Raw genomic sequence first — 17,350 nt, forward strand, 5'->3', positions numbered from 1 at the left:
AGGCCTCAGAGGTGTGAATTTGTTTGTGTAATTGTAGTAACAGTTTCAACAGAGCAGAGAGCACTCTTTAATGGTGACTAAAGAGGTTCACACGCATGGTAACTACACTAGGCGATATAATACGGCGAGGTTATGCACTCACACGCAATTAACGGTGCACTCACGGTGAAGGTAATTGCCCATGCCTTTCAGAAAAGTCGGAAGCGCGTTTTGTCGCGTGCAGCGCAAGAAGCACCAGCTAAATGCGCTAGAACATTAGCCACGTTTAGAGAAGAGTCCTGGCGCCACATGAGGGAGTACAGCGACTGAACACACCAGAAATGCGTTCTTCAAGGTCCACGCGCTTAGCAGAGATGTGCGGGCAAAGGTGGCCCCGATCGCACGATTTTAAACGAAAAGTATTTAGCACACGAATATATTCTTTGTAACAAGTCCTCCTTCCATCGCTTATCCGCGTGGCTTCGACTGCCTTGTAGGCATGTCGGCCCTGAAGGCATTTAGTACAAGGCGGAAACAATAAAGCAGCTACCGCGTCTGCAACGCCTCCGTACATGGCCGGGAAGGTAGTCACAAAATTACAACCTATCCGGTAGCCGAATCTGTAGAAATAAGCACCGAATCTGTGCAGAGACGCATTCATCGCAATCAAGGTCAATCGCGCACTCTTCGCCATTGTGGTCGTCTTTCCTCAAAGCGAAGTCCGAGCGTTTATCACCGTCCTTCGAAATGCAGCACACGCTCCGCCCGCAGCGTTATAACCCACTCCGAACGCGTCCTGTCGGTGATGAAATCGCGGCTTAAATCGCCGGAGAGCCTTTGTTGGAGCCGAGTGGTAAATGGCTCTTTCGACACGACTTTCTATGTTGATGACTGAAAAGCGACGGTTATCAGCTAAGACTCTTCAGCAGCATGGCGGAAACTTGGTCGACAGTGCCTGTATAAGCAGCTTATAGACAGTGTCACTGTGCTCCTAAGGGAAAGACACTCGGGTTTCTTAGTCAGCTACACGGTTTTTGCTGCCAAGTATGCTGAGAAACAGGGGGCGTCTCCTCACTTCCGCGTGCGTTCGCTGCTTTCCGGTCTCTCTCACGCCGGGTAACGTATTCCTCCCGCGCTACTCTCACGGTCTCGCTGCTGATTGTGCGGGCGGCGGCCAGACCGTTGCGGCGTGTCATCGACTCCGCGATTGCAGGGCAGGGTCTTCCCATGAGCTCTTATTGCTGCTAATTCTCTTTTTCTCTCCTTCCTTAATTCAACTCGGCGTTGTTATCTCCCCTACTTTTAACTTCACTGCGAGAGAGAGTTCCCGCTGACAGCCGCCATGATGCCCCCATCCGCATACAGTTTTTCTCCATACATATGGGTTGTCTTTTTAGTGTTATATGCATCTCCGCAATCGTGGACAACTTCCTGCCGACGCAACTAAAGGGTGCTCGCACTCGAAGGTTGAATAAAATTTTTACTTGACCACTCGCCCTGTCCGGGACAAGGTGTAATGCACCGTCTCTTCCAAAAAAAAAAAAAACAGTCAACGTGATTTGTTTCTTCGCCGCGTACTGAGGCAACCCTTAGCTCTGAACCTGTGCAAAAGTAAGGAGGCCCCTCTCCCTCATCTTTCGAGACCCTTGGTCTTTAGGGGTGCCATAAGAACTCCATTAACAGCTGGAAGGAAACATTCCCATTCATATTTTCCTATTTGCTCTAGATATTCGAAACGGGGTGAAACAGCAGCCTCGGAGCTGCGTCTTCATCCCGAGAAAAAAAAAAGTTGTAAACAAGTTACAGTTACGAAAATTCCCGAACGAGGAGAGCTTTGTGAGAGGGTGCATATTGTCGTCATGGAAAATAGAATTCCTCGCGAGACTAAGTCGCTTTCTTCGAACTTCCCTCACGCTCTACAGAACGCCGCAGTAAAACTGTTCATTTACTGCCTGGCCTGGACGAGTTTGCAACGAACACCACACGAAAGTCGAAGAACACGATGATGTGCAGCTGTTCCTCGTTTGCGCCATCTTCTCAAGCGAGGATGATAGGCTTTTCCACTGCGATGACTGCTGCTTCGTCTCAGGGTCGAACCCGTAGCCCAAGGCTCCCCGATATCAGCGCCCTTATGGGCACTTTTTTTTTTACTACTGTCTGTTATACGCACTCTGTACGAACAGATAATTTCCTTCTCGATCCGAACCTTAACGTTTAATCATCAATTAAGGCGTTGCCAAAACAGCAGCTTTCAGTTTCACCCATTGGCTAACTAATTCTTACAAACAGTACAAACTCTTCTCTCCAAAGCAGCAAGAACCCAGCATGTACAACGAAGGCAAAGGCGCTACAACGGAGGCAGTCCTCACTGTATACATTGAATTGGTTAATTGGTTGGTTTTTGGGGAAAGCCTCGGAAATGGCACAGTATCTGTCTCATATATCGTTGGACACCTGAACCGCGCCGTAAGGGAAGGATAAAGGAGGGAGTGAAAGAAGAAAGGAAGAAAGAGGTGTCGTAGGGGAGGGGGCTCCGGAATAATTTCGACCACCACCTGGGGATATTTAACGTGCACTGACATCGCACAGCACACGGGCGCCTTAGCGTTTTGCCTCCATAAAAACGCAGCCGCCGCGGTCGGGTTCGAACCCGGGAACTCCGGATCAGTAGCCGAGCGCCCTAACCACTGAGCCACCGCGGCGGGTACTGTATACATGCGAAGAGACAAATTCCAGCACGCCTACGAACTTCCCGGCCGCATTAGAGCCACGGCGTGCGCAGGCGTCGGTCGTCATCAGATATGCAGGCGCCATGTCAAGATTCACCAACACCAAGCTCGCGGCCGACATCCTGGCAGCCAATATATGTCCATTAAGGACGCTCGATTCAGGCGGTCCATGAACAACTACCCAAGAGAAAGAAGCCCACAGTGAGGGCGCTAGCGCAATTACATTATCGTTACCCGTTGCATTAGACCAGCAACGAGAGACGGGGAAAAATGAGTAGATAAATGGCCGTAAGGCAATTTGCGTTTCGTGTGCGCGCCTATGACGTGCGGCGTATACGTTCGGGCCAAGTTGACTGCGAGAGAAAAAAAAATGAAGAAGAAAGGCCTGTCCTCCGACCGAAGACGCCAGTCCGTGCGCGCGCCTGTCTCTCGCGTCAAGGGCTTGCCTACTACTAAGCCCGTATGCTCACCGCCACACAACCGTGCAGTGATTCCACCGCCGACGCAGCCGCGTACTGAGGACGCAGCGCGTGGCCCGGCCGGTGCCGACAAGCGTAATTAGGCTTCCCCCGAGGCGGGTCGGCTCTCGCGCCAACAACCTCGCTTGCCCGCCCCGCCCGCACCGCCGGCTGACTGCGCATTTCCTTCTTGGCTTCACGCGCGAAGCTGGAGGATAGTAAAACGGCAAGAAATACACACGCGGAAAGGGGCCATTTCTTGCGTTTCTTGGAGATTTCGCTTTTCTGTATTCGTTTGTTGCTCCGTCGTTGAGGCGCTCCCAGGCGGAGGAGCGGAAAGGTGTCGCTGAGAGGCGGCGGGCCCCGCAGGCAATTTTCCGGCCGTTAAGCAGTCCCTTTCGTTCCGCCCACCGCGAAACGTCTTCCTCCGTTCTTTCCTGGCGGTGCGCGACCTTAACCATCTCCACTGCCGCGCGGATTGAGCAGAGGCGCTCCTGCAGTGATGACGCTCGAGTCGTCTGGTATGTATGAATCGGTCGCTCTTATTTGCTGCTTGCGTAGCGTACGTATAGCGTGGATTAAGGTAGAGAGAGATGAACGAGGATTGGTGGAGGCTGCAATTACTGCTAAATGCAACGCTCGCGTGCAAAAACCACAGCTCAAGTATCTCGACAACGCGATACCGGAAATCGATGGTGGTGTCAATTGTTACTATTTCCGCCTGTCGGTGGTTGTTTTACATCCCATGTATCCCAATACGTAGGCGTTTTGTTTCAAACTAACAGATTCGCGTTGAAAGCTACAAAAAAAAAATTAGAGTTATTGCTTATTCTGCGTGCTTTTCAATATTCGGCACTATACGATTTAGTTCAGACGGCACGTACGTTATTAGGGACCTTTAGATTAGGGTGGCTCTGTAGCTCAGGCACAGGAATATACCGGGGCGACAGTGGGCGTGCGCAGGACAATAACTGGAGGGGCGTTATTGTCCTGCGCCTGCGCGCCGCGTATATTCCCTATGCCCCTAACCGATGGGTTGAAGTCTCCATTAATTACCACAGTATACATGCTGTGCAGTTAGGATAACATTAAACCTATACGCCTTAACCATTCGGTGTCTTGAACTTTAGCCGCGCGGCGCAAGCATTGCGCGCAAAGCATGTACATTTTGTTTCTGCGGCGGATAAATTGAAGTTTGTGTCAGATCCGAACAAGACCTGTATAACATTCGAGCTTCAGGCACCAACAGGCGGAAGGTACACCAGGAAGGAGAGCGCTGTGCACAATGAACGAAGAAAGTAATAAGCATCACTCAAAGAAGACACGGCCTCATACCTTTCCTCGATATGCATGCAAATAACTCCCAGGATTCTCAAGACTATTACTGTTACAGCTTCAAATGAAACAGCTATGCATTTCTGCGATCACACATAAGGTAGGGCGACTGCAGTCGTCGGTGGACGTTGGAGTCATGACCAGAGCAATAGGAGGGCGTGCTTTGTGAAGAATTATCTCCGAATTAGACCATGTTAGGGCGCGACATCAGTCTTTGGAAAGCGAGTTTTGAAGCTATTGGCTAATCACACACGGCCTAACTATCGGCTGAAGCACGACTAGCCCATTCTCAATAGTCCGCGTTTACATGCATGCGACAAGACTCCAGTCCACTCTTTGAGGGAAAGTACGTAAACGTCGAGGTAGAGAGTAGAGGACCAGTCATGCCTTTCCTTCTCAAAACCTATTTTTTCGCTCGAAAAATTGGCTCAAGGACGCATTCAAACCGCCGCGGTGGTTCAGTGGTTTAGGCGCTCATCAGTGAGCCGGAGTACCCGGGTTCGAACCTGACCGCGGCAGCCGCGTTTCGATGGATGCGAAACGCAAAAGGCGCTCATGTGCTGTGCACGTTAAAGATGGCCACGCTGTCGAGTTATTCCGGACACCTCCACTACGGCACCTCTGTCTTTCTCCTTTCACTCCCTCCTTTATTCCTTCCCTTACGGCGCGGTTGCGGTGGTCCATCGGGATATGTTGGAGAGTAAATATGTCATTTCCTTTCCTCAAGGCCAATTTTTCGCATTCATGCAAACGCGGCTAGTGTCTCCAACTGGTTAAATAACCTCTGTCTTTTAAAAGGAATTGATGCTGCCTCGGAGAATGCGTTCAAGGCCATGCTCTACTGTAGTTCTGCACCGCAAGATGATAAAAAAAAAATCAGAGGTAAGATGATCAGCGTCGTGCATAAAAAGTGCGCATTGTGACATAACGTCGCTGCCGCAGTCGCTCGCGACAGCTCTCTGAGATTCCACTCTCCAGATATTTGAACCCCGCGCACATACCTGAGGTAGAGGTACCGTCGACTGGTCACGGTGCTCAGGTGACTGTAACAGCAGCACTAGCAGCGTTGGCAAGCGCCGTCCACAGCTCCGGACACTCATTTTCCAGCACAGAAAAGAACACGGAACCGAAGCGCAGACCTCGGCCAACGACCGCAGCAGCAGTAGCAGAAGACGTCGACGTCACAGATGGAAGACCCTCACAGAGGTGTCGTCTGCTAGCGACGACGCGGTAACGGCAGTATCCTCGGGACCGGCACATCACCAAGGCGGCCCTTGCGGCATGCCGTGCACCGTTACAGACTCCTCTTGACAAGCACGGTTAGGGGGAAGGACAGGGCGTTCGGGACGATGTAGAGACCACCGCCGCCAACTTCCAGAAAGCAGCAACCGGGGTGGTCGCAAAAAACGCCGATTCAGCGCCGATTCCCGCTTGTCGTCTGTGCGTGCGAGCGCGCGACGAAACTGCTTGTCGGTGTCCGGGCGGCAGCAGCAGCACCAGCAGAAGCGTCAGCAGTCGACGCGCCAGCCCCCCCGCCGCGCTCTGAGGAGACGGTCTACGCCGCCGAACGGAAATCTTGTCCGGCGTGAATAAGCTGTTCGGAGGGGCGCCGGGAGAGGGCGAACAAGTGCCGCCGAGAGGGAGAACCAGGTTGCCGCATCGGCCGCCTCCCATTGGAAGCCCAAGCGGCGAGAGCGTTCTTGCTCGCTCCTCAGCTGGCGTTGGCACCACCACACGATCACGTTCTTCGGCGTGAGACCGCGCGGCGACTCCAGTCTACGCACCCCCCCCCCCCCCCCCCCCACCCTTAGCCACCCCGAGTTCATTCTTGCCATCGTCATATATTCTGTTAACAGGTGAGTTATCGTGGTGGAGAAACAAGGCGTAGTATCCAGGGGATTTAATAAGTGGGAGGAGGAGGGGACCTGCTATCTTATTATTGCCTCCGCCTCGCCTACAAACCACAGCGCGCGTCTCTCCCATTGATACGCGGCCTCGCAGGAATCCGACGTGACTCAACAATGGCGCTTGCAGCAGGTTGTACTTTTGTGCCGGTGACCGCCGCGTTTTTAACGTCCCGCCCCCCCCCCCCCCCCCCCCCCCCCCGAGTGTACGCTGTACGCCGGTTAGGTACCGGCGTTTCACCTATCGTTTCACAACAGAGCGAAAATTTGTTAAGCTCTCGTTAGCAATCTCGATAACGTTAATGAACGTAATGCGTGTATTAGGCATAGAAAGAGATACCATCTCTCTGATGTTTTCGTTTAGCTGCCTGCTGCACGCCTCACCGAAAGGCTGACCTTGTTATTAACTGCAGCATGAGAGCACACGAGCTACTCAGGTCACTTGTGAGGAGAGGAGAAGACATATGAAAAGAAGGGGGTGTTGCACAATTTTGCCCTTTTCTGCTGACTACGCCTGCCAATGATGTTTTGGTTAGGGGCAGCTCGGGCTACTGGTCTGGAGTACCCGGGTTCCAACCGACCGCGGCGGCTGCGTTTCGAAGGAGGCGAAACGCAAAGGCGCCCGTGTGCTGTTCGACGTCAGTGCACGTTTAAAGATCCCCAGGTGGTCGAAATTATTCCGGAGCCATCCACTACGGCACCTCTTTCTCCTTTCTTCTTTCGCTCCCTCCTTCATCCCTTTCCTTACGGCACGGTTCAGGTGTCCAGTGATATATGAGACAGATACTGCGCCATTTCCTTTCCCCAAAAACCAACCAACCAACGCCTGCCAATGCGCGCTGAGCGATTAGTACTCAACATCAGCTGCGTTTTCTTTGAATCCTTGGCCAAATAATGCAGCAGAGTTGTAACACATCTCGAGGAGTTGGAACACTTGAGAGCACCAGATTTCCGATACCCTCAGGCAATATGCATCGAAAATAATGAATATTACAGCACGCTTAAAAAAGCAGTAGTCGTTTTGTTAAGGCACCCCAGAAGAGCAATGAAAGCAAGAGAAATTGGCAACGACGCTTCGTATTCGTGCCAAAGTGTGCATTCATCTGATGATGGAAACCCATCGCGAAGAATGCGGTACAATGGTCACGTGCGCATGCATGCTCGTTCTCATTCTCATCTTCTCATTCTCTGTGCTGAACTCCATTTTGTGGATGTGGGCAAAAAAAAAAATAACCAGTAAAGAACTTGGTGACGACATTCCTCAGCTGATCGAGGACAGGACTGTAAATGTCCCTTGACTTCCTAACCAGTCTAACTAGCAGCAGTTTGCGCTTAACGCATCCTCGTTCCCGCTGTCACCTCGCGCGTAATGTCTCTTCGAACATCGACGCCATAAAGTTGAGCACAGCAAGACTGTGAAGCCAAATCGCGCCATTACAGGAGCATGGACATTAAAGACCCCCTTTTTTATGGCACGACGCGTTTAGGACGATATGCGGATAGGACGTACCCAAATCAGGACAGGCGTGATACGCGCGTCTTCAAGTGGGGTGACATCGAAGGCCAGAGCAGTGGATGCACAGCCAAGGCGTCAGTAAGGAAAGAACTCGTCTCCGCTCTGCATTCGCGATAAGCTACCAGAGAGCACGCATCGGGAAGGCACCGCATGTCGCGGCCTCTTTAATAAATCTCGACGTGCGCGCTCAATCGCGTTCCTGTTCGGGGGTATCTGTTGCTTTGCTCTTCGGTTCACTAGATAGTACGAAAACAAGGATTCCTGAAGTTCAAGCTAAAAAACAAAAATGAAAACATGGACGGAGAGACGAAGGAAGTGTTCGCTGATCGGTACGCCTCTTTCTCTCTATTTCTCTCTTTTTTGCCACGTGTTTTCGGACATCTTCGAGACTTGCAAGATCGGAGGACATTATACAGGACACACCGAAAAGGCTTCGCTCTGGTTTCTATTCCTTCCCACGTCTCAGGTCATCGCGCTGTATATGTTTTTTCAGGTCGAAAAAAAACGACCGAATAGCGCCCAAAATACGACAAAATGTCTCGTCGTTTAGTCGTAAGGCTGATTTTTCTATGGTATTGAAGCGTTTTTCTTTGGTATTGTTGTGCTTTCTGTAGTATGTATCTGTACTGTCGTTTCTGCAAGGAACAGCACAATGCTGCAGAAATATTTCAGTGTCTACAGGTTCTTGACCAGAAAACATAATGAAATATATCTGTTCTGACAGCAGAAAATTCCTGTTCTGTTTTTAGAATGGTTTGCCTTGTTTTCTGTCTCACAACACTACAGCAGCGACTGCACATCACCGTCATCTTTACCTGATGCACACTGAATGGAGGCTTTGCAGACGGCGAAGCGGTACTACGAGTGATCCCCGGCACTAGGAACGATGTCTGTATACCACAAGGGCACTCGAAAGGTCGCCGTGCGCCCAGCTACTGCCGAGGTGAAGTTACGGGTCAACGACCGGCGGCTTTCAGCGACAGTCTGCACAGCCGCCTGTGACATATCCCACGTATGGCGTATGCCCAGCCATGGACGATGCATTCAGCGAGCGGAGCATCACCTATCCTTACTCCTAGGCCCATACCCCTTAAGGCCAGTACCCTTCGTGACTGCACAAAGAACGCTCGTGCCTGCGCGTGCACACAAATAATGTCTACACCCCCCTCAGCACCCCCCCCCCCCCCCCCCTTCCTTTTCTTTCTCTTGGTCCGTACTGCACTGGACGGACCCCATCTGGTGGACCAGATTCGGAGGGCTAATGACTCGGTCGCAACGAACGCAGGGGGCGCCTTGCACGGCCGACGACGTGAAACAGCGTGGCGTCGGAGGCCAGTTAGCGCTGAGGGGGAGTCGCTTCGGCGAGCGCCACATTGCCTTCGCTGGCAAGCGCCGCGCGGCCAACGGCACGCACCTCTCTCCACCGTATACTACAGGCGCTACACTACTATAGCTGGTCGCGGTCAAGCCTTCGGCATTATCCCCGTGACCTCGGCGGCGCAGAGAGCGACCCCCGAACGTTGATGATGACCCTCACCCCCCCCCCCCCCCCCCCCCCCCCCACCCCTCTCCCATCTCCCCCCCCCCCCCCCCCGGCTTTTTATTTAGCGGCGCACCAGAGCTAGACGACAAGTGTCCAGAGCACCGCGCTTGAGCGGCTTCTTGTTGGTTTTTGCTGCGTGCGGTGGCGGTTGGTGCGTGCGCGCCCTCACGCGGTGCCGTACGGTCTCCCCAGGGGCGCGCGTGTACTGCCTGCATTTGCGCTGAAATACAATGGTGTGTAGAATGTGTAGAACAGCACGCCAGTGGCATTGCTGCGGCCGCTTCAGACTCCCCCGCGCACTGTGTGCACGCGGTGGTGCGTGGCTCTGCGCGAAGGAGGCTGCAGAGTTGCCCCGAGCCACTGACGTCGCCCTTGCACGCTCAGTGGGCGCATGAGCAAGGCCTAATGAGCGTGAGCGTGGCGCGCAGTACGGGCAACGTGCCACGTCCGTTAGTGCAGTGCAAGGGTGCCCTGCGTGAACGCGAGCCATAAACTGTGCTTCTGCGAGAGAATTCCTGATTTGGTTGTTCTATTCTGGAAAGAAATGTCCCGCAGAAATGTTTCACTAACATGGTATGTTAATGTATGTTGACATGGTATGAGAGGTTCACCGTCCCAAGACTGGCTGCACATGGGCCACGTGCCTGTAGATAAAGATGGAAGGGCTTGGCAAAAAACACGAATTTTTGAAAAAAAAATCTGCTTTTTCCCTGTGTAAAACAGAAAAAAAATCCAGACGTGGTCTTGGAGGGCTCGTAAATGAGGTATTTATTAATTGTTCATGTGAACATTACAACTCCGATGAACTGCTGCGTCGCAACAATAAAAAATAGAAACTGCATTCACTGAATACCCGCCGCGGTGGCTCAGTGGTTAGGGCGCTCGACTACTGATCCGGAGTTCCGGGTTCGAACCCGACCGCGGCGGCTGCGTTTTTATGGAGGCAAAAACGCTAAGGCTCCCGTGTGCTGTGCGATGTCAGTGCACGTTAAAGATCCCCAGGTGGTCGAAATTATTCCGGAGCCCTCCACTACGGTACCCCATTCTTCCTTTCTTCTTTCACTCCCTCCTTCATGCCTTCCCTTACGGCGCGGTTTAGGTGTCCAACGATATATGAGCCACATACTGCGCCATTTCCTCCTCCCAAAAACCTATTATTATTATTATTATTATTATTATTATTATTATTATTATTATTATTATTATTATTAATCAGCTGCCATTTCCTCGCTACCGCATACCCGTGCCTAAAGGATTGGTTTGCTGGAAAAAAATTAGCTTGCAGTAATCTCTAGTCTGGCAACACTGCACCAATTGCCATGTCTCATTTCTGTAAAGAGTTCATAGGCGCTAAGTGCCAAGCGTGACGATGATACAGAAACAAACTGCGGTTGCATCCGAACATCCTCTTGCATTGCAACATGTGCAGACACCACGTAAGACTGCTTTATGTTTTTAAAGTTTTTTTTTCCTAGTGTTTGCCACATCACTTTGTCTCAGCCGCCGAATAATAATAATAATTGTTTTTTTTGGGGGGAAAGGAAATGGCGCAGTATCTGTCTCATATATCGTTGGACACCTGAACCGCGCCGTAAGGGAAGGGATAAAGGAGGGAGTGAAAGAAGAGAGGAACAAAGAGGTCCGTAGTGGAGGGCTCCGGAATAATTTCGACCACCTGGGGATCTTTAACGCGCACTGACATCGCACAGCACACGGGCGCCTTAGCGTTTTTCCTCCATAAAAACGCAGCCGCCGCGGTCGGGTTCGAACCCGGGAACTCCGGATCAGTAGTCGAGCGCCCTAACCACTGAGCCACCGCGGCGGGGCAGCCGCCGAAAGCCGCCCGCTAAGCGAGTGCATTTCACGGTAGCTCGAATGCGAGCCTTCGAACCTCGAAGGCTTGAAGCCAGTATCGGTCTTAGCAACAAACCTATCCGACAGGTGCACATTGCTTGTGTCAACGCTTCATCAAGTGTCCTCCGCACTGCCATGCAGTCTGCCCAATAGACGTTCCTAAAAAGTGCACACATCGGCTTGTCTGTGAGCTCCATTCTTTTCCTTGGCGCAGTCAGCTTTCGACGATATAACGCCCAAATCGCACAACTTCACAGGACTGGCTTCTGGAGAGACGTAAGCAGACAGGATTCCTGAAATACAGTCGTGCAGAGACTGAACAGATTACCCTCCGACGGCCACTCTTCGCACCTTGAACTGTTGCTCTACATGCGCCTTCCTTCATCTTCATGGGTGCGAATGCATACAAAAGTATTCACGATCGTTAACACACGCGACCAAATGGCAGTCTTTGGGAAGCTACAGCACCAAGCAATATTGCACATATGTGAACAAGAGTCCATGAAAAAGTGTTTTGGGTGTCAAACTTCGAGCCTATACCTGGATACAAATTACCTGCATATTCTTATTTTCGGCATCTTTCCGATCTTTGAAAAATTTCAGGCGAAGAAAAGTTACTTTTCCTTGTTTTCTTCCAGCATTCAAAATTACCGGAAATTTTAAACTCTACCTTTAGACGCCGTTGTGAAGGGCCCCTGATTAATTTTCCTCCTTTGGGGTTCTTTAATGTGCACTAAACAGCACAGTACACGGTGCTTTTGCGATTCGCCTCCATCGAAATGCGACCGCCACGGCTGGGATTAGATGCCACTACCTTGGACTCAGCACCCGGGCGCCATAGCCACTGAGCCACCACGGCTGGTATGTGTCGACAACGTTAACATGAGCGAGAGCCATGCACCCAGAAAACAAGCTGTCTAGCCATTTTTTTCTTTTGAGTACTTTTTTCTTTACTCTACTGACGTCAGTGGGAATTATTCCCTCTTTAAAATTACCTTCACAGTCCACTAACAACGTTAGAGTATCATCTTTACTGCTCCGACTTGTTAGTTGTATAGTAACCTAGTTTTCCAACTGTTAGTCGTTGCGATTGGTCAGTAGATCCGGTGCGGGGTCTGAGCTCCAAAGAATTTTTCTTCACCGATCAACACTTCAGCTCTAATAATAATAATAATAATTGGTTTTTTTTGGGGAAAGGAAATGGCGCAGTATCTGTCTCATATATCGTTGGACACCTGAACCGCGCCGTAAGGGAAGGGATAAAGGAGGGAGTGAAAGAAGAAAGGAAGAATAGGTGCCGTAGTGGAGGGCTCCGGAATAATTTCGACCACCTGGGGATCTTTAAACGTGCACTGACATCGCACAGCACACGGGCGCCTTAGCGTTTTTCCTCCATAAACACGCAGCCGCCGCGGTCGGGTTCGAACCCGGGAACTCCGGATCAGTAGTCGAGCGCCCCTAACCACTGAGCCACCGCGGCGGGGCTCAGCTCTAAGCTGCGAATCTCTTTTTCAGCCGTGGCTGGGATTATGTGGATGCGAATTATAGCGGCTCCCATGTTGGACCCTATACTCCAACTTGCGGAATTCCCTTAAATACACTGGACTATAGGAATATCCAACACATACGTAGGGATAGCGTCGTTCTATACGGTAGTGATGCGTCGTTGAGGATGATACTGGCGGGTGGGACAAGGTGAATTTACGGAGGGAACTAAGCTCTATATTCCGTACACAGCCCTAAAGTGCCGTTGAACAACGACGAACTCTGATAAGTGTCTATAACTCGGCTTCTCTGGCTATAATTCGGCTAGTACTCGGTTCCTCTGACGTCTCTCTTTGTAGACCAAAGCACCTTGTGTCATGGCGCGCTTTGGCCAAAGCTTTCCTTGCGCCATTAGAATTAATCATCATCGTAAGTTCCGGATACACAGACGCCGATTGTTGTTAGTGCATTGGTGTGCCGTTTGCGACTGTCGAGTACGCGATGGTCACAATGTTATTGCGCATTTCCTGAACCTGCGCGACTGTACGTACTGAGGCATCGATCGCGATGACAACTGATGTAAGTGTTAAGGGACATCAAGAAGAGTAAGAACAAACAACAAAACAATGCGTTCTCTACGGGCAGCCAAGTGAGCCACGAAGCTGAGCACCAGGCCAGCTCGCACTTCTGTCACCTGTCGCAACAAACACGACGGCCATTTCTACCCTTGTATTTGCTCTCTAACGTAGTATACTTGTTCGGGAGATCTTGCACGACGCTTAAGCTACCTCGGGCAAGCCAGTGTATCACTCTGACTTCCTATTTGTTAGCGAATGTCTGCACTGTTGCGAGGAGGAGGCAGACTTTAATGATTAGTGGAAATGCTCTCCTGGTAGCCGTCTACCTGGCAGGCTGCCCCACAAGAGGGTGGAAAAGCACATAATTCCATGTGTTAGCAAAGCAATGGCCTTAGAAGCTATTGATTCTTTTACTGGAAGTGGCGTCACTTCCGGCCTGGCAATCTCATTGTCGCATCGCGCTTCCTCGTCACGGGGTCTGATGACGTCAATGCGCCGTCACAGCTCCTCGACCAATAAGCAGTTCTTCTGACACATGACGTCGTATTTTTTTTTTTCAGTGTGCTTCTAATCTCATCGCATTAAAATATGAAACCGAACGTGAGCACACAAAACTCTCATGCACTTACTCGCACACACATGGTTTTCAGAGGGTTCGTATTAGACCAGTGCTGTGGCGCTTCGTAGTTTATAAGTATAACTATAGGATATTCCGTTTGGCGTCGGCAAGTGAGAGAGGCAAAAGAAATACCGCGTGACCTTCCGTTTGTGCTTGTTGCATCGTTCTTTCTATGTTTGATCTATACGTACTTGGTATCGTATTTGCGGGTTTACTGAAATCTAGGGTCAACCCGAACCGGCGCCGCACGGAACTCTTCCCTCCCTTCAGCAACCACGGAATCTTCAACTCTTGTAGAGCGCCTTTCCTCTTGGATCCAGCCTCGGCTTTCTCGGCAGCATGGGGTCACGGCATCACGAGTGCGCTGCCCTTAGATGTATACCGCGGCCGCACTCGACCCGTCATAGTGATGCTCATCGGTCATAATCGCGAAGCAGTCACGACCAGCCGACGGCGCACGTTACAGATCCTTTTTCAAATCCATTAGCGACCGGGTCTCCGAAGACGCTGAAAGGGCGGCAAGCAGTGCCGGTATCGCGGAGACGAGTTCACGTTTACAGGAAGCGGTAAGCGTTCGATCGAGCCTATTGCCCGGAACTGTGTCACAAGATGCAGGAAGCGATTGAATGCCGGCCAGTTCTTCCTTTTGAACCTCGAGCCCTGGTCACGTGGAACCAGAAGTCGACTGGAGATGCAGCGGGGTTTCCCACCACGCTCAATCCGTCATAACACTGCAAACGCCGCGCATGCTCGCGTCCTGCCTTCATGGCTGCAGCTAAAGTTTGAAGGATAGTTTGCGTGCAATAATAAAGAAGAGGGCTAACGAAACTACGGGCATTTATTTCGGTATATTCGTGTATCTTTACGACTCATTTCTCGTTCACTTGTCTAGGTATGACTTCTTGGCAGTGTTCCTTACCACCGTGCTAACAGAGTATACCCAGGACATTTTCGCCGCACATAACCAGCGTTCGAAGGGAGTAGGGGCGATAAAAACTCTGAATTTTGCCCTTCCCTAGGCCGAAAGAGTTACGAAAGCGGTGCCTCATAGACACCCCCCCCCCCCCCCCCCCGGGCGGGGCAATTCCTGACCAGACCACAGACCTTAACTGCATGACCAAAGGTGGCACATTCTTAGTGTCCAGCAAGTAGGCACATGTAAGAAATTCTCCATCGTCATCGGCCAGCGAGTGAAACCACGACGAAGGTGCTTCACCCGCATTAGAAAGGCTGTGATCACGTGATCTGGAAAGCGTGAGGCCATCGCGTTACCATCGATGTTATTAGCCCTCCAAAACCTTCTCAATACAGCTATCTCCGTGAAATATAGATCACGTTACGCTATCTTCTTCTTTTTTTTTTTTTGTCGCACTGTGTGGAGGGAGAACAGAACTGCCGTGAGCCTCTATGCATCGCGTTGAAATGAAGTGTGGAGTTAAAGCACGAGCTCAACCCTGCACAATGACGTGATGAGAAAGGCGGCAGCAACGACAATGACGACAGTCAGCCAGAACAAATCGCCAGTGAGCATACGTCACATAAAAGTGCGCCAAAGGATATCGTTTGATCGACGATTGTTTGTAGTGTATGACATATGCGGACACGGAGATACGAAGGTGTAAAATGCATTCCTGTCTTAAAATGGCGCTCTGTTCAGGTGTCCAACGATATATGAGACAGATACTGCGCCATTTCCTCCCCCCCCCCAAAAAAAAAATTATTTTAATCACTTGTTTGATAAGTGCCCTATATAGAGTTATCACGCAAGAGTCGAGATACACTGCGGTCTTATTCCTTTTTTTTTCTTTTGGAGGAACGAGGCGACACCTAAGGCACAATTTCCACAAATAGCTCCGTGCGGTCTTTGTCCACCTACCCTGCCGATTCGCGCCAAAAGGAAGCAGATCTTTGCAGACCTGTCCCCGTTTGGGCGCGCAGCTACTGTACGGTCGGTTGTGTACTGCCCAAATAGCTCGAGCACGGAGAGAACAAAGCGACAGCAATGTGGCTGTGCGCATTGAAAGGAGGGCGTCGACGTATACGTGAGCCACGTTGGGCGAAGTCCAGCTGAGAAGCGGCATACCCGCATGGCGACACAAAGGTCCCTATTCTGGCAAACGCTCTCCATACGGCGCGTGATCTCGTACTTGGCTTCTCTCTGCGACACTGCGTGCCGACAGTTGAGTGAGCTCGTCTATGCGAGTACGCCGAGGGAACTTGAGCCGAAGTTATTCTTGTGTTTGTGCGCACTCGCCTGGCGTTTGTATTGAACGTAGCAAAGAAAGTGTGATGAAGAAGATACAGCGTCGCAGTTTTAATGTAGTGGCATTATTAGCCCCATGGCTCCAAAATGCATCGTTGGCCAGAAAATTCGCCCATTGGCTGGAGGGAAGGGCGGTCACCACATGGGAACATTCTCATTGGCTGGAGTGAAGTGACGTCAATTTCGCCGATGGCATCAACAGCTGCTAATACTATCGCACTGCCATCGCATAGTGGAATTAGGTGTCCTTATGAATTTTTATAATTTACTTATTTAGGGCCCTTTAACATCAACAAGGGAATAAATTTCTCGTAAGCTATTTCTTCTCATTCCCGCTGAAGAGAGAGAAAAACTGCACCTTCTACGAGGACTACCTTGACCATGTGACCACACAGGGCATATTACTGACAGCTCCGATCTCACTTCTCTCCATTGAAAAACATTTTCATTAGCCAGTACAGAGATTCGGTTATAGTACTCACCACGCCGGCGCCCCATATAACTAACTGTGCATAGGGCGTCCTATACTCAGCTGTCGCCGTGAGATATGGCGATCGCTTCACCATTCGCGAAATTCCAATGAGCGGTTGGCAATTGACCGTGCATAGTAGTCAACCAGAGCACCCGCAGAAACGTTATTAGCAAGCCAGGCTTACTTTCCCGTGTGTCTGGTGTCCTGTCTCTCACTTGCCCTCTGGACTTTGTCCGCCCATCCGCACACGTGGAAAGAGGCGCCTGTGTAGAGCTCAATCTACTCCTGATTTTTGCGCCTGTGCTTATCCTGTACACACGCGTGCACCTGCCAACATGTGCGGACGCCGAACATTGGGTAACGGACCAACAACCCTTTTTAGGTAATTCCAGAAGTAAGGTCTCCAAAGCGCCGCGGTTGAAGGGAAACTATTCTCGCTGCTTTTCGCCACACTGATACGTTCGATCTTTCCCCCTCTTCCAAACAAGCCATTGCTCCATCCTAAAGTGATGGTCAGTCTTGGCTCGGCAGCCGGTTGTAATGGGACTCCCGTTGGCCGTTGGCCGCCAATGACAAGGGCGAAGTTCGCGCAGTTATTCGGTTTTTGAAAGCAAA

The 17,350-nt window shown here is 51.0% G+C and overlaps 1 protein-coding gene and 1 long non-coding RNA gene across 2 annotated transcripts in view; one reads left to right on the top strand and one right to left on the bottom strand.

Moving 5' to 3' along the window:
• Nucleotides 1-6,080, bottom strand: part of LOC144129203 (ras association domain-containing protein 10-like) — a 56,278-nt gene extending 50,198 nt beyond the window's left edge. Inside the window, exon 1 of the mRNA XM_077663191.1 lies at nucleotides 5,503-6,080. The gene's annotated coding sequence lies outside the window, so the exon portion shown is untranslated. The remainder of the gene's footprint in view (nucleotides 1-5,502) is intronic.
• The window catches only part of LOC144129204 (uncharacterized), a 39,141-nt gene continuing 25,373 nt past the window's right edge, over nucleotides 3,583-17,350 (top strand). The window contains exon 1 of the long non-coding RNA XR_013313884.1: nucleotides 3,583-3,687. This is a non-coding gene — a long non-coding RNA (uncharacterized LOC144129204). The remainder of the gene's footprint in view (nucleotides 3,688-17,350) is intronic.

The sequence above is a fragment of the Amblyomma americanum genome, chromosome 4, assembly GCF_052857255.1.
Source record: "Amblyomma americanum isolate KBUSLIRL-KWMA chromosome 4, ASM5285725v1, whole genome shotgun sequence".
In the NCBI taxonomy this organism is placed as follows: Eukaryota; Metazoa; Arthropoda; class Arachnida; order Ixodida; family Ixodidae; genus Amblyomma; species Amblyomma americanum.